The 22,263-nt window shown below is 37.0% G+C and overlaps 1 long non-coding RNA gene across 3 annotated transcripts; it reads left to right on the plus strand.

Annotated features, from left to right (window-relative positions):
* Positions 1 to 17,420: 17,420 nt before the first annotated feature.
* On the plus strand, positions 17,421 to 19,343 carry LOC106350829. Of its 3 annotated transcripts, XR_001271163.3 has the most exons (7): positions 17,421 to 17,655; positions 17,918 to 18,198; positions 18,299 to 18,366; positions 18,444 to 18,570; positions 18,684 to 18,792; positions 18,876 to 18,932; positions 19,034 to 19,312. It is a non-coding gene; the product is annotated as an uncharacterized LOC106350829 (long non-coding RNA). The 3 variants fall into 3 exon arrangements; XR_007325252.1 differs by having other exon boundaries at positions 17,918 to 18,366; XR_007325253.1 differs by having other exon boundaries at positions 17,422 to 17,598; positions 17,918 to 18,366; positions 19,034 to 19,343.
* Positions 19,344 to 22,263: the final 2,920 nt, after the last annotated feature.

Here is a 22,263-nt window from a genome sequence, read left to right on the forward strand (position 1 = left end):
TCGGTGAGGGTCCTTGTACTGTCTTGGATACGTCCACGTACTCAGCTACTACGAGAATGGTATCCAGTCCCGAAGCTTCCACTTGCAAGTATGCATTGTTTCTCTTTCCCACTTGACTCTTCTGATTGTAACATCTAGATAGTAGAAATATATATATATCCTAATCTTTATTCCATTAATGATTATCTTCCCCTCCTATCGAGGAATCTGAACACATGCCCTGACACAATTCAAGTGTATGGCGCTTGGCCTCCAGTATGTCTCTAAGATCTCTTCACATCCAGTAAAACCTAACATTCTCAAGTTTCTTGCTAAGCCCTGATGATAGCATCACTAACACACTGCCACATCCCTTAATTAACACTGACACATCACTGAACGCTGATACGCTTCTGATCACTGACGTACCTCTAGACGCTGACACACCTCTGAACACTGATACCCTTCCAAACAGTGATCCACCATGTAACCCCTTTTTTCTTTTGCCACCGTCTTTATCTAGTCAAACCTCTTGTATAACATCTCTTTCCACAAACTCATTGAAGTCCGACTACAAAATAGGGTATTGATAGCATAATATGATAGCATTGTTTTCAAAATTGCTATGAAATATAAATTTCTGATTTTGGTTTCTACTAATAACACTTAATTTAACCCTATTTCGTGGCTATTTGAATCCTTAGGCACTAAACATGTTAAAATTGTTTTCAAAACTGCTATGAAAGATAAATTTCTGATTTTGGTTTCTATTAATAGCACTTAATTAGCGCTATTTCATGGCTATTTGAATTCCTAAACACTAAACATGCTTCTAAACCCTAAATTCTTTACACAACCCCTAAAACTCTGATCTTTTCTTATTTTTACTTTAAATCTTAAACATTAACTAGAAAAAAACACTAATTTTTTTCAAACTTTATCTCTACACCTAATATCAATTTTTTTATTATAATGCTACAATTTAAACTTTAAACTCTAAACATAAACCCTATACCCCCAAATCATAAATTTAAATATAAAATTTTATATTTTAAAACTTAAACACTAAATGTTCAACATAGCAAATACAATCTTTAAAAATATTCGAATTTTACTCTAAACCCAAAATTCCATACTCTAAACCCAAAATTCCATACTCCAAACATTATATCATAACACTAAACTTTAAATCTAAACTATAAATCTAAATATAATATTTTCGAAATTTAATAACAATATATAATTTAATCAAAATATAATTTACAAGTATTTACATATGTACTTTACATAAATCAATTTTTAGTTTTTTTTCTTCTCTCTTCTCGTTGGTCAGTTTTTCAATACTTGGATTGCAATTCCAGGCTCTTGATTATTTCTGATCTGATGGCCTAAAATTAATTTATTCCATTTACGATTTTAGAGAATAGAGTAGGTATTGAGAGATTAAAGATAGATTAGAGAAGATTAATGAGAGATTTGTAGAGAGATTAGGTAGTAATCATGTTTAAGAGTATTTAAAAATCATCATGAACAAGAGAGAGTCTAGAGAGATAATCTCAAACTTCTTAATTATTAATCTGATCAGAGTTTACAATATATATGAGGAGGCAACACTAGGATGAGGGTTTCATAAAGAGGCACTATTACAAGAGATAAGGTTTGCTTTAATTCACACCATCCAATGAGCTTCTTCCTTGTGCATAAAGCTCATTTTGCTTTACCCAGCTCTTCTCCAGCCTGTCACACGCGCCTCCTCTTCCCTTGCAACGGTCTGATGCCTTAGCAAAGGGAATATGGCTTCTCTTCTTCATCCAAAGTTACCCGGGTAACTAGTATAACTAGTATACTAGGATAACTAGGGTAACTTTGGTTTAACCTTTGGAAGTTACTCGGGTAACTAGTATTACTACGCCATGTACAGCCTCTTCATCATACTCAACTCCTCATGTCTTTCTCTTCCCATATATTGATCTCATCTCAACACTCCCCCTCAAGCTTAGCTTTGTGAAAGTCTAAGCTTGGATAGCCATGAGATCTTCCTCATTAAAAACCTCACCAAGGAAAACCCATTGGGAGAAAACCTTGATGAGGGAAAAAGAGTAAAGACCTCATGACTTAGGGGATCAGCTCCTTCTCTTCCCAAGATCTATGAGTCCCAATCTGATGTGAATGGACTCCATAGTCTTTTGTCTTGCTGCCTTGGTGAACACATCTGCCAACTGATCTTCACTTCTTGTATAACATGGCAAGATCACTCCCAAGACTATCACCTGCCTCACCTTGTGGCAGTCTACTTCAATGTGCTTTGTCCTCTCATGAAACACTGAGTTTGTAGCAATGTGAATAGCCGCCTGATTGTCACAATGCATAGTCATTGGTGTTGCTTGCTCAATCTCCAAGTGCCTAAGAATCCCTTTGATCCATACCAACTCGTTGGTAAGCTTTAGCATAGCTCTATACTCAGCTTCAGCACTAGAGCATGATACAACCTTCTGCTTCTTACTCTTCCAAGTAACCATGTTTCCACCAATGAAAGTGCAATCGCCTGTTGTAGACCTTCTTCTGCTCTATCTCCAGCCCAATCAGCATCACAATACCCCACAACTTCAGTGCTCTTATTGACTCCCATCCATATACCAAGCCCTTGAGTTCCATTCAGGTACATGAGAACTCTCTCCACCATGCGCCAGTGATGCTCTCGTGGAGCTTGCATATGTTGGCTTACTTGGTTAACAGCAAAACATATGTCTGGCCTGGTGATAGTCAAGTATATCAGCTTCCCCACAACTTTCCTATACAGCTTTGGGTCATAGAACAGCTTGATGTCTTCAATCTCCCCCTCACGTGGAACCTTGTACCCATCTTCCATGGGCATGTTGGCTGTTCTTCCTCCATATGCACCAGCATCCTTCAAGAGATCCAATGCATACTTTCTTTGAGAGATGAATAACCCTTCCTTGGATCTGCACAGCTCAATCCCAAGAAAGTACTTCATCTCTTCCAAATCCTTTATATCAAATACTGATTTCAGAAACTCCTTGGTGGCTCGGATTCCTTCCTTATCACTGCATGTTATGATGATGTCATCCACATACACAAGCAAAACAATGATGCCTGAGGGAGTATTGAGGGTAAAGAGGGTGTGATCAAGCTCGGACTTCCTGAAGCCTCTACCATTCAGTGTTGTGCTTAGCTTATTGTACCATACTCTAGGTGATTATTTCAATCCATAGATGGCTTTCTTCAGTCTAGGAACATTTCCTGGCTTCACCATTCCTTCAAGACCCGGAGGTGGTGGCATATAAACTTCATCTTCTAGCTCTCCCTGGAGGAAAGCATTCTTCACATCCATTTGCCAAAGATCCCACCCAAGGTTGGTTGCAACTGATAGTACAATCCTAACGGTATGGAGCTTTGCAACAGGTGCAAAAGTATCAATATAATTCTCTCCATAGGTTTGTGTGAAACCTCTTGCTACCAGCCTTGTCTTGCGCCTATCAATCTTCCCATTAGGTAAATACTTGATGGTGAAGATCCACTTGCATGACACAGCTCTCTTCCCCTTAGACAACTCACTCTCATACCATGCATCATTTCTAATCATGGCATCAGCCTCATCATTGACTGAATCCCTCCACTCTTGAATCGGTATTGCTTCTTCATAGCTTCTTGGCACATAGCTTTCATCTAAGCTTACCATAAAGGAGTAGTGCTCTTCCGGAAACTCAGCAAATGAGCACACAGCTTGGGAAGGATGCTCCACAGCCTGGGCATTGTAGTACACTCTCGTGTTTACCTAGTTTCTTGTGTTTGCCCACTCGAAAGCATCCCTCCTTACCCGTGTGCTTCTTCTCAAAGGAACTTCTACTTGTTCCTCAACAGCTTCTTCTTGTATCTGGATTTCTTCTCTAGCTTCCTGACCTTCATTCAGAACTTCTCTTACTGATTCATCTCCACTTTGGACAGGAGAATCTGAGCCTTTATCTTCTAGACCTCCAGCTTCTTCTGAGCCTTGATCTTTTAACCCTTCAGCTTCAGATTCACTTCCCCCCCCCCCTATGTTTAAAGTGGGATGGTTCTTCAGCGGCCACTTGAGTAGGCTCTTCACGCCTGCTCTGATCCTGGGACACGCCAATACCGAGTTCTTCTAGTATGTTTCTCAAACTAGCAGCTCTATCTGATGGTTGAGAAAGTTCTTCAAGCTCCTCCCACTACAAGAAAAATGGGTTTTAATAGCAGATCGGGATAGCGTTTTTTTCGATTGTGCTATTATTGACATATCTCTTACTTTTAGATAGCGTTTGCGAAAATACAAACGCTATGTTAGGTTGGTCCGATTTTAATTTCTCCAAAACACTTTTCGGACATAGTATACATAGCACTTTTAGTTTTGAAACGCTATGCATATCTAAAGCGGAAAAATAATTGATTTTCCCTCTCGTACTTGTTTCACTTTTTCTCTTACTATATTTTACATAACACTTAAGGTGAAATGTCTATAATAGCATATGTTTAATAGACATATATTTAATAGCACATAACTAAAAATGCTATATTTGTCTTTTTAAATTCCTAAACCGTAAACGAATTTTTAAATCCTAAACTTTAAACATATACTTTAAACTCAGATATTAAGTATATAGTCAAAAACTATTTCTGTTTCATAAATTTAATCTCAATCTCAATACCCCAAACTTTTAACTCTCAAACCCTGGGCTCAAACCCTATACTCAAACCTTTAAACCCTTAAACTAATTTCATTTAGTATAATTCTTTTATTTAAAATCTTTAAACTAATTTAAGATTACAGTTTAAAAATTAATCTCAAATCTCAATACCCTAAACTTTTGATCCTCAAATTCTATTATATTTTAAATTTTAATTATCATGTTTAATTCTTTAAATTTATGCAATTTTTGAAGTGAAATGAGAAGAACAATTTTATTTTTTTAGGACCATTGATTGAATTTGATCTAGTGGCAACAATCATTATTTGACTTTTGAATCTCTAAACCCTAAACTTTAAACACAAACTTTAAACTATAATACTATAAACTTTATAATACATGAAAACTTAAACTTCAGATCTTAGATATAAAACTAAAAAATTGAATATTTTTAAAATTATCAAATCATATAATTTTTTTTATCAAATCAGTTTTTAATCATATAACCACAAAATTCAAATGCCAAACTTAAATCCTCTAGTTCATAAACTTTAAACTATATTTCATATATCCAAATTCTAAACCTTAATTTTAAATTTCAAACTTAAATCCTCTAGTTCATAAACTTTAAACTATATTTTCATATATCCAAATATAAATCACAAAATCATAAACTTTAAACCTTTTCTTAAAATAATTTTTATTTTCAAAAATATATCATAAATATTTTTATACTAAGCACACAAAATAAAATAGAAAACAATGTTATTAAGAAAAATAGGAATCAAATACAAAAATTTGATTGGTCAACACAAACTGGCCAATCACATACAAAGACGGAGATCATGCTTTATGTAATCACAACCATTGATTAAACTTTTTGAAGGGTCCAGATTACTCCTACTTCTTCTCCTCTCTCTCTCTCTCTCTGCCGCTTTTGTTTTCAGATCCAAAAATTTTGTAACTGTCTAGACTCACAAAACTCATCTTCTTTCTCTCTGCATCTTCGGTTTCTCTAAGTCACAGACTCATTGTCACCATCCTCTCTGTCGCTCAGTATCCTTCTCCTTACAGATAATGGAGGTCGTGAGACAACAACAGAGGAGGAGCATCCCATCTACTCTATTCTCTCTCTCTCTGAACCGTGATGCCTCCTCTCTGTCCTGTGACGAAGTGACGCCTCCTCTCTGTTCTGGTATTCATTCTTCTCTTTTACCCTCTTTGTTGTTTACTTGATTAATTTTTTTTGGTTTGTAAGAAGGTTTCAGAGAAAGACTAGAGCAATAGCGTAAGCTTGGAGAATCAGAGCAAGGTGGGAGAAGACAGAGCAACGGCGTCGGAGAAGACCGAGCAGCGGCGTCGGGGAAGACAGAGCAGGGGCGGCGTTGGGGTAGACAGAGATGGTCGCGAGCAGAGATGGTGGTGCGGCGGGTGAGGACTGGAAGATGAAGAAGGCAACAAAGTTCATGGCTTGATAAGACGATGAAGATCATGGAAGAACACGACAACGAAGGTGGTGGTGCGACGGGTGAGGGTTGGAAGATGAAGAAACGACGAAGGTGGTGGTGTTGGGGTGGCGCTTAGTTAGTACTAATTAGGTTAAAGTTTGGTTTAGTTAGTAATTAGGTTAAAGTTTTTGGTTTATTATTTAATTAGATTTTTTTTTATATTTTTGTAATCCAATTTTGTTACAGATCAATATTAATAAAGAAATTTTAAATATCTGAATTAATTTTAAATTTTAATTATGTTTTTATTTTGAAATTATTAACTGAAAAATAATTCTAAAATAAATAATTAACAAAATATAATTTACAATATATAGCAGAAACAAATTGCTATAGTAGTTTTAACGATAACAAATCAAAAACGCTGTTAATAAAATAAATAATAGCATTAAAGATATGCTATTAAAAAAAATTTAATTGCATATTGAAAAGCGCTATTGTAGCGGAAGAAAAAATAACAACGCTAATAACCGCTATGTAATGTCATTTACCTATTATGACGGGCGATGATACAACGCTTCAAAAACCGCTATCGTATCGTTACATAGCGTTATTCGTCCGCTATAAAAACGCATTTTTCTTGTAGTGTCCCAATTCTTCTCTTCATAATATCATTTATCTTCCATGAACTTCACATCCCTAGACACCAAGACTCTTCTAGCAGTAGGATCAAAGCACTTGTATCCCTTTTGAGATGCGGAATATCCAATAAGCATAGCCTTGGTGCTCTTTGCATCTCTCCTGGCACCAGTACAGAGCACACACACCCAAATGTCCTCAAGTGATTCAGAACTGGTCGACTCTTGTTGAGTACCTCAAATGGAGACTGATCCTCTAGGATTCCGGTTGTATCATGTTGATCAGATAGCAAGCAGTCATCACAGCATCACTCCAAAATCTCTTAGGGACACTCTTGTGGAACATCATTGAACGGGCCACTTCCATGAGGTGCATGTTCTTCCTTTCAGCAACTCCATTCTGTTGTGGAGTGTAAGGATAGCTAGTCTGATGTAGAATCCCATGTTGCGCTAGGTGATCTTTGAATGTGTGGCCTATGTATTCCCCCACCATTATCTTACCTGAAAATCTTAATCTTGGCATGATAATGGTTAGTAACATAGCTTTGAAAATTTTTAAATGCATTAAGAACCCTATCTTTTGTTTTAATAAGTGTTAACCAGGTGTATTTGGATTTTTCATCAATGAATGTGACATAATACTTATAATCATCCCTAGATAAACAAAGTGCAGTCCAAACATCAGAGTGAATCAAATCAAAGCAATTCTCATAAATAGTGGATGATCTTTGAAACACAGTCCTACAATGTTTGCCCAAAATACATGCCTCACAATCATTATTTTTAAACATGACACCTGGTAACATAATGCTTAAAACCCTAACATGTGGATGTCCAAGTATAGCATGCCACAATGCATCTTTACTTAAGGAAGAAACATAACTAAATGAGAAGCAAGAACTAGAGATGGGACTAAGATCTTCAAGCATATAAAGGTCTCATTTGGTTGTTCCTTGCCCAATCAACTTACTGCTCTTAATATCCTGAAACTTAACATCATCAGGACTAAAGATAACATTGCATTGAAGATCAGTGGTGCATCTTTTGACAGATAAAAGATTAGAAGTAAACTCAGGCATGAAAAATGTTTTAGAGTCCTTATTAAACAGTTTCAGTTTACCAATTCCTCTAATATGAATTCTATCTCCATTAGCAATCATAACATGTCCATGAGCCGGTTCTATGTCTTTAATCAGGTTATTATCACTAATCATATGATGAGATGCACCAGAATCAATGATCAAAGGTTATGCATGTTTCTAGTAATCTCAGTCCTTGATGGTTCATTTTGTTTTATCAGGTTTCCTAGTAATCCTAACATCTTACTAGTTATACTCGGCTCACTAGTAGCAGTGTAAGCGCTTTTAAACATGTCTAGTAACTTATCAGTATTACTAGGATTACTAGCAGCAGTGTAAGAGCTTTTAAAAATGTCTAGTAACTTATCAGTAGTAATAGGCAATGTATGAGCAGCATATGAGTATCCAAGGGTGTTTCCGAGAGTGTTACCAGACTCCTTAAGAGCTTTGAAGAAGGCTTCAAGGTCAGCTCTCTTGAATACCTCCTGATCCATACCCTTTCCAATTAGTTGATGAGATGCCAAGGCTCTACCTTCACTTTCACCCACCTTAGCGCCTGAGTTAGCTCCGGATGAACCAGCACCATTTGCTTCAGCAGAAAGATGAGCCTTTGCTTCCCTATCCCTGTTGAACCCGCGTGGCCTGAGGTGAGGATGTAGAATCCAACACTCACTCTTCTTGTGATCGGTCCTCTTGCAATGCTCACAGCTTCCCTCATACTTTTCATACTTCCTTCTGAGCCTCTGTATGCAGCCTTGTTTGCTTGCATTCCTTCAGCTTGATGAGCCATAGTGAGCTCACACTTGCCTCCAAACAGGCCAAGAGATCCCTCTTCCTTCTGAAGTTGCGCGCATACTGCCCCCATGGATGGTAGGTTAGGCAATCTCAAGATGTGTTTGATGACATCCTTGTAGCAAGGATCCAATGTCATCAACAACCCAAACACTTGATCTTGTTCTCTTCTTTCCATAAGAGCTGCTTGATCAGTGGTGTTAAGTCTTAGACTTTCAAGTTCAGACCATAATGATCCAAACTTTCCCATGTGTTTGGTGAGCTCTCCTCCATCTTGCTTCATGGAGTTAATGGCTCTCTTCAGCTCAAACACACAGCTGATGTTGGAGACGTTTCTAAACGTCTTTAAGAGGGTCTCCCACAAGTGTTTGGGAGTCTCACAGTAGCTATAAGCTTCAAGAAGAGGGACATCAAGAGATCCTTGCAGCACGGAGAGCACCATCAAGTCTTCTTGCACCCACTTCTTTGCTTAAGCTTTGGTGAGAGTCTTTTCCTCTTCCCCTTCTTCAGATTCTTTGGCCACTGGCTTCGGACCATCATCAGTGATGTGGCTCCACAGCCCTAGCCTTCCAACAACAGTCTTCACCAATCGAGACCACAAGAGGTAGTTTGAACCACCTTTCAACGCAACCGGGACAGTAACTAGCTTGCTGAAGTTGTTTCCCTCCATCTTCTCTTGCTTGAACCAGAAATGACCAGAAAGCTTCAAACTTGCAACTCAGCTGAAGAACACACAGTACTAGACTTCAAGAACACACGAACTCAACGCACAGCACCACATGACTCAATTTTATCACACAGCTTCGCGGAACACTCAAGAACACAAGAGCAAGAACACAAGAGCAAGAACACGAGAACTCAAGAGCTAGAGAAAGAAAGAAATGGAACGAGGTTTCTCAATACCAAAGCCAACCTGGCTCTGATACGATATGATTTTAGAGAATAGAATAGGTATTGAGAGATTAAAGGTAGATTAGAGAAGATTAATGGGAGATTTGTAGAGAGATTAGGTAGTAATCATGTTTAAGAGTATTTAAGAATCATCATGAACAAGAGAGAGAGTCTAGAGAGATAATCTCAAACTTCTTAATTATTAATCTGATCAGAGTTCAATATATATATGAGGAGGCAACACTAGGATGAGGGTTTCATAAAGATGACTATTACAAAAGATCCAATGAGTTTTTTCCTTGTGCATAAAGTTCTTTTTGCTTTATCCAGCTCTTCTCCAGCCTGTCACACGCGCCTCCTCTTCCCTTGCAACGGTCTGATGCCTTAGCAAAGGGAATATGGCTTCTCTTCTTCATCCAAAGTTATCCGGGTAACTAGTATAACTAGTATACTAGGATAACTAGGGTAACTTTGGTTTAACCTTTGGAAGTTACTCGGGTAACCAGTATTACTACGCCATGTACGACCTCTTCATCATACTCAACTCCTCATGTCTTTCTCCTCCCATATATTGATCTCATCTCAACACCCTTCTCTCTATTTCCCCTCTCAGTCACCAGTAGAAATCAGTCACGAGTGACTCTTCGGCGTTGGTGCTAGTGGTGCAAAAAATAAAAACGAAACAAAAAGCTTAAACCAAGCCATGAGTTCTCAGTAGCTGATGCTATGGGGGTGGGGGTTGGGGATACCACTTTTTTAGTTTTGACCATCGATAACTCTAAATTTAAGGGTCACAAATAATCTTTTCGACAGATTTTCCATCTTTATGCTATTCTTTGTTCATCACCCTTCATTTTCTTTTCTTTAGAATTTACACTTTACACATAAATTTGCCTTCTCTCTTTTTGATTTATGGAGAATTTGTCAAAAACAACTCATATATTCATTTTAACATAAACGTGTACCACATATTCATTCAATTGCAAAATAAGCCTAAAATGGTGGTAAAATTACTACTAAGAATTCTTCTATGTAAATTTATGTAACAGAATAAAATCTACATATATGTGTACTACATATTGTACGATTCTGTCCTTCGAAAGTCTATATGAAACAGAAAAAAATCTACATATATGTAGATCTTCTAAGAATTCTTCTGTGTAAATTTATTCTATACTCTACATCGTAATTTGATCTAATAATTTAATTTTAAAAAATTATAAAAATAAAATTAATCATCATCAATATAAAAATTAATATGACTTATATAAATCAAAAGCTTATATAATTTAACAATTTAAAAGTATATATACTGATTTGGTAAACTGACGGCGACAAAGATGATGCAAAAGGAGATCTAGGGTTTTCAATGGTTTCGCGATGGTGGGATCCCGGAATTGGCGACGGTGATGAGACAGGAGCAGAGAGTCATCAAGATGAGGATCGTGGAGAGATGGAAAAGAGATTTCTTTCAAATCTCCGCTGTTTGGAGGTGGGGATTGGACAGAGGTTTCTCGGGAGTTTAAGGAAACATGGAATCGTAGTGGATCTGATTTCAATTTTCATCATCATTAAGATGAAATCGCAACCCTATCAAGTATTGTTATCAAGAAAGCTTTATGTCGAGGTTATGAAATGGAAGAAGAATGGAGTCTTGTGTTATTGTTATTGGGGTTTTCTATTTCTATATGCGATTTATCGTGGGCTTGGTTATTTTGTGAAACATGGGAAGTGGGGAAATGATCTGGAGATATGTGGTTTCTTGGTACTGGTCTGTTAGTTATATTTACTCTTTTGTGTGGTCACTGGCTGGGGTGGTTTCAAAGGTAATAGTTTTCCACTGAGATGGCCTCGTGGGAGGAATCATAGATTACTTGTCTGTATTCAGGATATTCTTTCTATAGTCTTTGGAGTTTTATTTGTTATTGGAGGAAATGTGATTTGGTTTCTCAGTGGTTTTCGGTGGGATTGGAACTCCCAAATGTGTATTAAAGGTTTATTTTATTATTATGGGAGCAAGGAGAGAATGTTAGGCCTTGGAATCAGACAAATGTATTGGATTCGATTAGGCTGTTTGGGAGTATTTTTTATTGCCTTGGATATATGGCTAGCTATAATTGCAGGTGACAATAGGGAAGAACAAGGATTGAATGATGTCTCATTAAACACATTCGATTTCTTCGAAGAAAAGCTTGTACTGTACTGCAGCGACGACCTTTTGGTGAAGTATCCAGAGAGAGTAACAGGAGGATGCAGCTGAGGAATACGGGGACTTTTGTCATGGAAATATGGGATGCAGGCTTTTACTCTTATAGGTGGCCACGGTGGGGTTTGTTAAAACAATGGTACATAATGATAATGTATAGAGGGATCCCTGTTGTACATGCATTAAACCTCATCTTTCGGTCTCTCTTTCTTAGGCTCGGGGTGTGGGGGAGCGAATATACTTTTCCAAGTATGGTGGTTAAATCTGGATTGTCAATTGTATGAATTATTAATTTACTCTATGATTATCTCTATGATTATCTATTGGAACAATATGTATCTATATGGCTTGTGGATTATTATAATTTACGATCCAGATGCATGTTGCGATATAGAGGTAGTTTTTTTTTCTGGATTGGAGCTTGCGTGAGCTGAATGTCAAGACTGGTTTTTTCCTATCCATGATGATCGTCTTAAGGGTGTTAAGGGTGCAGTATCATCTATTGGCACACGTACTATTGTCTTATGCTTTGTATGTGAATTGGGAAAGTGGCAAATATGGAGATTACAAGCGGCTAGTCTTTATCAGTGTTTTTAAAACCGGACCGGAAGCTGAACCGGAAATATTTTGGGTCACGGTTCAATATGGTTCGACCGGGTCAAACCTAGTTCAATAATATGGTTTAATATTTTTTAGTATGTAAATATAAAAGTAATATTAGTAAATATGATGCATAGTTAAAATATAAATCAATTTTGAACATAAAATATTATAAATATAAATTAGTTTCTTGTTTATATGGATGGTTTATAGATTTTCGATAGTTTTAGTAGTTTTTATTGGTTTAATAACTTTGAAATATAATCCGACTATATGGCCGGTTCATGATCGAACCAATTACTAGACCAACCCGGCTATATAACCGGTTCACGGTCGAACCCGGTCCAACCATCGGGTCGGTCCGGTTTTAAAAACACTGGTCTTTATGAAGTTTTATGGAATGGTCACAACGGATGGAATATATTTGGATTGGAGAAAGAGGGTATCGAGTGGTTTTGGCTCTTCGGAGCAAATAAAATATTAATTTTTTAAATGAGGATTTTAAGTTGGAATTGTCGAGGAATGGACAGTAAGTGGATTATAAGCTATTTGAGCGAGATAAGGCATAAACATAAGCCGGATTTTTTGTTTTTAGCAGAAACATAGCAAGAACCAGAATTTGTCCAAAAATTTCAAGCTCACTTTGGATATGATAATATGGTCACAATAGATCCATTGGGGAGAAGTGGGGGACTAGCACTTTTTTATAATAATGAGTATCAGGTGAGGGTATTATATTCTAGCAATCGAATGATTGATGTGGAAGCGGAGGCTCTTGGTAAAAAGGTTTATCTTACTTTTGTATATGGGGATCCAGTTCAAAAGATGCGTGAGCAAGTGTGGGAACGTTTAACTAGGTTCTGAACCCTGGTTTATTATTGGTGATCTCAATGAGATTACATGAAATCATGAAAAAGATGGAGGATCTATGAGGAGTCCAGATTCTTTTATTCCTTTTAATAATATGATACGAAATAGTGGTTTACTCGAATTCCCGGCCCGGGGGAACAAAATGTCATGGCAAGGGAGAAGAGGAAAAGGAAAAGGAAAAGGGGCAGTGACAGTTAGATGTCGTCTAGATCGCGCTTTAGCGAATGAAGAGTGACACACTTTATTTCCATGTTCTTTTACAGAGTATCTAGGAATGGTGGCTTCTTATCATCGGCTAGTGGTGGCTTATCTCGAGGATAAAGTCACTAGGAGGAAAGGACAATTTCGGTTTGATAAGAGGTGGATTGGACAGGAGGGTCTCATGGAATCAATTACAATGGGTTGGATAGACTATAACGAAAGACGAGCTGAAGGGAGAACACAGAATATAGTGGAAAAAAATTAGTAATTGTCGTCACGAAATTGCTAAGTGGCGGAAAGATAATCCCCCTTATGGAAAGGAAAAAATAAGTGAATTACAACAAGCTCTTGAAGCGGTCCAAACAGATAATACTAGGTCTCAAGAGGATATTCTGGAGGTATCTAGGAAATTACAAGATGCATATAAGGACGAGGAAGAATACTGGCACCAGAAAAGTCGGAACATGTGGTATTCATCTCAGGATTTTAATACAAAATTTTATCATGCTTTAACTAGACAATGAAGGGTTCATAACAGAATTGTTGGATTACATAATGTGGATGGGAGTTGGATTACAGAGGATACTGGCGTGGAAAAGGTGGCAATTGATTATTTTGAGGATCTATTTAGTACCACCTCCCCATCGGAATTCGATAGTTTTCTTACAGACGTTTCACCGGGAATTACTCCTCAGATGAATCAACATTTGTTGAGGCTAGCGACGGAGGAGGAAGTTAAAGAGGCTTTGTTTATGATGCACCCAGAAAAGGCACCAGGGTCGGACGGCATGACAGCTCTGTTCTTCCAACACTCATGGCATATTATTAAGAATGATTTAGTAGAGATGGTGAATAATTTTTTGGTCTCGGAAGAAATAGATACAAGATTAAATATTACTAATATATGTATGATCCCAAAAACGGAGAGACCTACAAGAATGACGGAATTGAGGCCTATGTAATGTAGGGTATAAAATTATTTCAAAGTTTTTATGTCAGCGATTGAAAATCTATCTTCCATTGCTCATTTCCGAAACTCAGTCGGCATTTGTGGCAGGAAGGTTGATCTCTGATAATATTCTTATCGCCCATGAAATATTCATGGATTGCGGACTAATAAATCATGTAAAGGAAAGTATATGGCAATCAAAACGGATATGAGCAAAGCGTATGATAGAGTGGAATGAGACTTTATAAAGGCCTTATTACAGAAATTGGGATTTGACCTTCATTGGATTAAATTAATGATGGAATGTATATCATCGGTTCAATATAGGGTTCTCATAAATGGACCACCACGTGGCTGCATTGTTCCCCATAGGGGTTTACGTCAAGGAGATCATTTATCGCTTTATTTATTTATTCTATGTAATGAGGCTTTAATTGCAAATATAAAAAAGGCAGAGAGAGGGCAACAATTAACGGGGATGAAGGTAGCGAGAGCTTGCCCGTCGATATCTCAAATGCTTTTTGCGGATGATAGCTTATTCTTTTCTAAAGCTCAAAAAGAAGAGTGTCAAACCATTCTCAGGATTTTAAAAGAATATGAGGCAGTTTTAGGACAGTTAATAAATTTTGACAAGTCTTCAATTCAATTTGGATATAGGATTGAAGAATCTGTGCGACAAGAATTAAGGGATATTTTGGGCATTCAGAATCTTGGAGGAATGGGATCCTACCTGCGGTTACCGGAAAATATGGAGGGCTCAAAGATCCAACTGTTTAGCTTTGTACAAGATCGTTTAAATAATCGAGTCAATGGGTGGACTTTTAAGTTTTTTGACAAAATGAGGAAAGGAAGTGATCATTAAATCAGTGATTACAACATTACCAAATCATGTGATGTCCTGCTATCGTTTACCGAAAGCAACTGTAAAGAAACTGACGAGTGCGGTATCACAATTCTGGTGGAGTCCAGGGGAAAGCACAAGGGGTATGCATTGGAAGTCATGGGACAAGGTATGTGCAGATAAGGATGAAGGAGGTTTGGGGTTTAAAGACATCACTGATTTCAATATGGCGATGTTGGGTAAACAGCTATGGCGCCTGATAGAAAAGCCAAACACTTTATTTTCTCGAGTTTTCAAAGGTCGGTATTATAGGAATGCTTCACCCTTGGAACTGATTCATTCATATTCTCTGTCATACGGCTGGCGGAGTATTGTTTCTGCTAGATCTCTGGTTAGCAAAGGACTAATCAAAAGGGTGGGATCAGGGTCTTCTATATCTGTATGGAATGATCCTTGGCTCCCAACCACTCGCCCGAGACCAGCTAATAAATCAACACAATTTATACTCGGGCCTTACAGTAGAGTCCCTTATTGACTCTACCTCGCGTACTTGGAATTTAGAGGCAATTCAGACTTTGGTGGATCCTCAGGACGTGAAACTTATAGTAAGTATACCACTGAGCAGGACTCAGAAGGTAGATAGAGATGGATGGCACTTTATAAAAAATGGGAAAAATACGGTCAAATCAGGATATCAGGTCGAGCAGATTTATCCAGACAGAGAAAGACCACCATTACTGATTGGTCCCATAGTTGATGTTTGGAAGGCTTACTGCTGGAAAATACGGTGCCCACCAAAGTTAAAACACATCATAAGGCAATTAGTGACAGGATGTATAGCAGTGCTGAAGAATTTACAAGCGAGAAGGATTCAAGGGAATATTTGTTGTGCAAGATGTGGAGCTCCTGAGGAATCAATAAATCATGTGTTTTTTAATGTTCTCCAGCTCTTCAGGTTTGGGCTCTTTCGAAGATACCATCAAATTCATCTATTTTTCCAACAAGCTCTCTCTTCACAAACATGGATCATCTATTCTGGAGAGTTTTCCCGCAGATGGAAGATCATCAGTTTGCATGGATACAATGGTACATTTGGAAAGGTAGGAATAATAAAGTTTTCAGTATTTTGGATATAGACCCTATGGATACACTTAAATTGACTGAAACAGAATCAACACTGTGGGCTGAGGCACAAGTAGTGAATGGACAGAGGACGACACCATAAATAATAGATACGATATTGCCGTCGATCCTAGGGAGATGGTGTTTTACAGATGGCTCGTGGAAAGAGGGGGTTAGTTTTTCAGGAGAAGGTTGGCTCAGTACTTTGGAAGGTTTTGATGGATTGTTGGGGGAGAGAAATGTTAGGGCTAGTCTCTCGCCTCTTCATGTGGAGAGGGAAGCGCTGCTCTGGGCAAAGGAATGTATGAGGAATTTACGTCAATTTCAGGTTACGTTTGCAACGGATTGTTCTCAATTGGTGAAGATAGTCTCGAAACCAGAAGAATGACCAGCTTTTGCAAATTATTTAGAAGATATCAAGATCCTGAAAGAGAGCTTCACCCAATCAGAGATTATCTATGTACCACGGACGTAAAATTCAAAGGCGGATAGTCTAGCACGTAGTGCTAGAAAGCAACCGTCTTTTGTTGTTCACATGGATGCAGATCACCCGGTTTGGTTTACAGAGTCAGTATGAGTTTGTATTGTTGATGACAAAAAAAAAAAGAAAAAAGATTTGGTAACCATGTGTTAGAAAATATTTATGGTTTAGCAACAAAAAGTTCTAATATGTTATGTCTTTAAGGGTTAGATTTTAAATTGAGATTTTTTGTTTTATTGACTTAAATTTGCATATTAATGTTGAGTAGTTTATATTTTGTGTATTTCGATATTTGATACAATAATTCAGACTTTTTTATTATCGAGCAAACATTTAGGGTTTTAGATATGTTGTTTAGGGTATAGTAGACGTACAATAAAGTCTATTTCACTATAGACGTATTTTTCAGTCTACTTTAACATGTGTTTTTCAAAAAATCATTATTTTAAAATTAAATTTAGTTCTTGATGAATAAAAATGTGAAATCATATATTATAATTATTAAAAATAAAGAAAGAAATTTAGTAATCTATCTATCTATCTATCTATTTATATAAAATAGAGTTTGCTCTCTCTTTAGAGAGCCACATAGAATTCCAGCTAGATAAATCGAAGTTTTTGGTATCGACACGTGTCCACTGTTGAAAACTCACCGTTTCATTAATGGTTATTCATTTGTGCCGCGAAAACATCAAAGTTCCAGTGTTCGTCTCTCTTCTCCGTCCAGCCGCGACCTCTGAACTTCATCACTGAATCTGAAACGGTCGGAGTTATGTGTTTTTCGTGTGGTGTTAAAGCCTTATTAATTCAATCTCCATCAATCATCGATCATCAGTAATCTTCGCCACCCTTAGCATTCAGAAGTGGATCTCCCAAATTCCTTTTATCTCTGTACGTTATTATTTGTTCATTCCGATAAATCTACTTCTACTTCCGGTCTCCATATGTTTTACGGATCCTTTGTTAAATTATGTCATAAACGATTGATCTTTTTCTTCTTAGTGAGCACATGTACGTATCTGATCTTATTGTCTTGTGTGGATCTGTTCTTATGTCTCGATTGCTAATTGAAATCCAAAGCGTCACACTTTGTCCTCTTGATCTGCTGTTCTGAGTACTTTTGAGCTGATCTGAGTCTCTTTTGTTTATTTAGACCAATTCCAGTCGAGTTCTTCTGATTGTAAAATCAGGAACCTAGTGAGAGTGAGAAGCTACATTGCCTTATACCAGCACCTAAAGCATATATGTTACGCCTCTCTCTTGGCCCAGGAGTATAGATTATGTGCCTTATGAAGAGATGACAGCAAACAAGAGGCTACGTTCTGTATGTGAAGGTAACGAGAGGTGTTGATAAGGCCGAGGGAGAACTCAGTCAACAAGAGATCTATGTTAACGCCAAGTGAAACAACATGCAATAGCTTCTTCTTCATCTCTGTTGTACTCTGTTTTCAGAAGCTGATTATCCCAGAGTTCATTGAGTTCATTTCACCTTGCAGCTCATATGCTTTGTCGATTGTTTTAATCGGTGTTGCAGACGGGCGATGGGAAGACATGAGGAAGTTCGACGACAAGATCCCTAAGCGTGAATTTGACAACTTTCAGGTATCATCTCATTCCCTGTTTTCAGTTCCATCTGTACCCATCCCCTTTTCTTTGATCTTGACCTGCTCTCTGCAAAGTTTTTGAATTTCACAGAGATCATGAAGAGAGATCATCAGAGTCAGCCAAAGAAGTTGCATTTGCTCTTGCTGCTCTAATGGAGATTCCCTTTCAGTATCAAGCAGCAACTGAACTCAGCTTTCTCGGGTACTCCCTTAACTGTCTTTTTGATATTATCCTCCAAGAGACAGAACATAAATACTGTCTTTCCGTTTTTTCTGTCTTAAACTACTTATGCTGTTCTTATCTTATCTGTAAAGGAAAACAACGGGCGTAGCTAAGAAAATAAACCTGAGGCCACCACCTACTCCTTACACACCTACTATACGTACTGAACTACCATCACCTGCACCAGACGAACATACTCAGGTCCTAAAACTTGCTTACTCTTTCACTCTTTTACTGCCTTGTCGCAATCAAATCTCATCTGATATTGTTTTTCGTTGAAACAGAATTGCCCAATTTGTCTGACTAACCGGTAAGACGTGGCCTTTGGCTGTGGTCACATGGTAAGTGTCACCTAAGAAGTCTTAATTGTTTTCCTATTACTCAAACCCATTCATGACAAGAACAGTTTACTTACCTTTGCATTTTTTTTCTTTTTCTGCAGACTTGTAGAGATTGCGGATCCAGGATATCAAACTGTCCCATCTGCAGAGTACTGATCACAAGCTGGCTAAGGCTTTACACGTGATCAGTGCCTTTGCAAATAACAAAACACTTGCACATACTGTCTTTCTCCATCTTAGAGTCTCCAGCTTGGTTTACCAAGTGTCTCTGCATTGTTCATGAATCAGCTTGTACCATTTAAATATCCTATGTACTATAGATGTTAGCTTGCAAACAATGATGATGCAGAAATTTACAAAACATGGGTTTTACATTTTTATTCACTGTCACAAAAAAAATGTTTGAAGTGACTGAATCTTGCACCAGTTCAAAAACAACAAAGCATGCCAGATTCAAGAAGAAGAAACAGGCTATCTTTGCATCGAAGAAAGATTCGAGAGTGAGAGGCATCCGTTACAATAGCTCCTTCTAAGAAGTCATCATTATTACTGAGGTTTGGTTGTGACCGTGTCATTTGGCTTTGGCGCAGGTTGAATTCTTTGGTAAGGCTTCCTGGTAAGAGTCTCTCCTTTTAGAGCAGCCATGTATCTGTCGTTGGTATCTTGCTTCTGTTTCAATTCCCCGAGGTATTCAGCTAGCCTTGGTTTACTTTACCCATCATCTGACCATACAATTCAGAAAAAAAATGTTGTTCATCAGCACAAAATACCAATATTCCAGTATGACGAGCTACTATCAACAAACCGTATTTAACAAATCAGCCTTAGATTATTAACACATAGCTATGATCAAGAAAATTCACTCCAGCAGAGGAAGAAAACTCAGGTACATAAAACTCCTATTTACCATAGAACAACTGGGTTTAAACGACTCAATGAATGCCATGGCGCTTTACAAAGCAGCAGGAAAGAAAGCACGAGACACAACAATCATCGAGATGTGTTCTAATCCAAAAAAAAAAATTAATCTAATAATTGTTGGCATATTTTGATTATTAGACTCTAGTTACAAGAAACTGACAAAATAGTGCATTAAAGTGTCAGTTACATTAAAATGCGAAGAGATATATTCATTTAACAAAGTGATGTGTTTTGAATGCAGGGACACGTGGCGCAACGACAACCTTCGACTTTCTGACGTGGCATCCTATGTGGATAGTTTAGGAGCGAAGAAACCTCTTCCTTATATATATAGATGTTGTATAAAGTATTCACCCATATTTGTTTGTTATAGAAAAAAAAATTTAGTTAATGTATATTGTTTGAAATTATTAGTAAGTAATATAGCGTTTTTTATTTCAATAATTTATTAATATTATTAAAAAACAGGTTTGTTTTTAATTTTTGTTGTACTTTTTTATTTTAAAAACAATTTATATATGATGAAATTAATAATGTAATACACTGTATTGGATTTTTTTGCTACATATCCTATATTTAAGTTTAAAATTAATTAATATAACATATAACTAGTTCTTTTTGAAGTTGTACACAAAAAAATTTATGCGGATAATAGGTCAGCTTTTAAAATAATAGAATTTCTAAAATAGTTTATCACATCGTAATATATAATATATATCACGAAGCCCTTAGTTATAATTTGTTACTATATAATTCCAATTGTATATAATTTAATTCAATATCAAAAACAAAATAAAAATATTTTCATATAATTTAATTCCATATATTTTAGGAAAGTAAAAAGATATCCATATATTTTTGAATACTTTCTAACTGAACTTTCCATATTTTCAAAATATGGTTATTCTTATCTGAAAAATCTTGGGTCTAGAACTCTCTTCTTTCTTTTCTTCTCGTTTCTCACTAGAACTCTCATCAGAAGAAAGCTATTCTGGTGATCGGTGGCAGTGCCGCTGATCACCCCCCCTCCTTTGTTTTTTCTGTCTGTAAATATCTTTCGCTTGGCGAATCTTTTATTCCGGTTAGCGGATCTACTCTTTGCAGTGGCAATTTCTTTTATTTCTGTTTTATCGTTTTTTGTTGTGCCTGATCAAAGCAATATCGAAGATGTTTTTCATGTTTATCTTCTAGCTTCGATTTGGTTTGATTCAAACTGTCCCTCTTCCAGATTCCATAGGCTATGTTTCTTAGTTCTTCGATTTGTCATCTTAGCTCGATTACATCAAACGATTATAAATCTACTTGATTTATGGCCAATAAATTAGGCTTCACATGTAGTGTTTCGTTGATTGTATATCGTGAAGATGAGAGATTGTTCTTGGTGGAGGAGAGATAAGATTAAGAAGAGTTGGGGTCTTCAATAGATGTCTCAACAAATGGTCTACATCTCTGTTTCTACAAGATCTCTATGGTTAAATGAAGATGGTGAACTGAAGAACAAGATCATTTGTCGAGGCGATTTGCAATAGAGGGTAATTACAGAGGCTGTTTGAAGTCTGTGGATGGTGGCGATTGAAGTGGTGAAGATAGTGGATTAGCGGTTGAGAATACACCGACGGCGGTGGAGAATCAAGAGGTCGGTGGAAGATGCTAGAAGCCCTTCAAGTTTGCTGCCACGTGGCCCTGACATTCTTCGGTGGAAGACAGATGGATACATGCAAGTTTCAATTGATTTGTCATTTACTTACCGAACATTATTTTAAACTAGGGGGTATGTGCGAAATTATTTCATTGTTGCTAAGTATGATATTTAGGATAAACTAATTATGTGATTTTCTTTATTTGTTAAGAGAATTATTTGGTGTTTTTGTTGTTTTATGTAGTAGTAGGTGATAGGTTAATATATTATGTGTTTGTTTTTTCAATAATGTGTTGTTGTGTGTATAATATTAATTGTTAGTGGTGAAGTGAGTCTCTGATGACATTGAATTTCAATAACTTGCTTTTATGAATTTGTTGATTCTAAGATAACGTTTTCGACTTCGAAATTATATTTTTTATATATATTTTGGAACATTATTCTTTTAAGATGTTTTGTGCCCTTTTTCCATATTTTGACCGCGAGCCGTCACCATTTATGTATTTCGTTTATCTTTCTGGTGTGCGGTACTTCTCACCATTTCCAAAAAGACTAACATTCGTGCTCTTATTCTTCCTCGCCTTCTTCTCCTGTGAGATTATCTGATATTTTTTGTAAATCGGGTTTATGAATTCTCATTTGTGCGGTTGTTTCTGACGCGTTGTAGGTTGTTCCAGTCAATATTGGCGCTCCTCTTCTTCCTTAGATTTTGGCATATGTTAGGAGCTGCATCCCTTTGGGTTGGGACAAATTTTAGTCGTCTTTGATGTT

This window comes from Brassica napus, chromosome C6, assembly GCF_020379485.1.
Source record: "Brassica napus cultivar Da-Ae chromosome C6, Da-Ae, whole genome shotgun sequence".
NCBI classification, from domain to species: Eukaryota; Viridiplantae; Streptophyta; class Magnoliopsida; order Brassicales; family Brassicaceae; genus Brassica; species Brassica napus.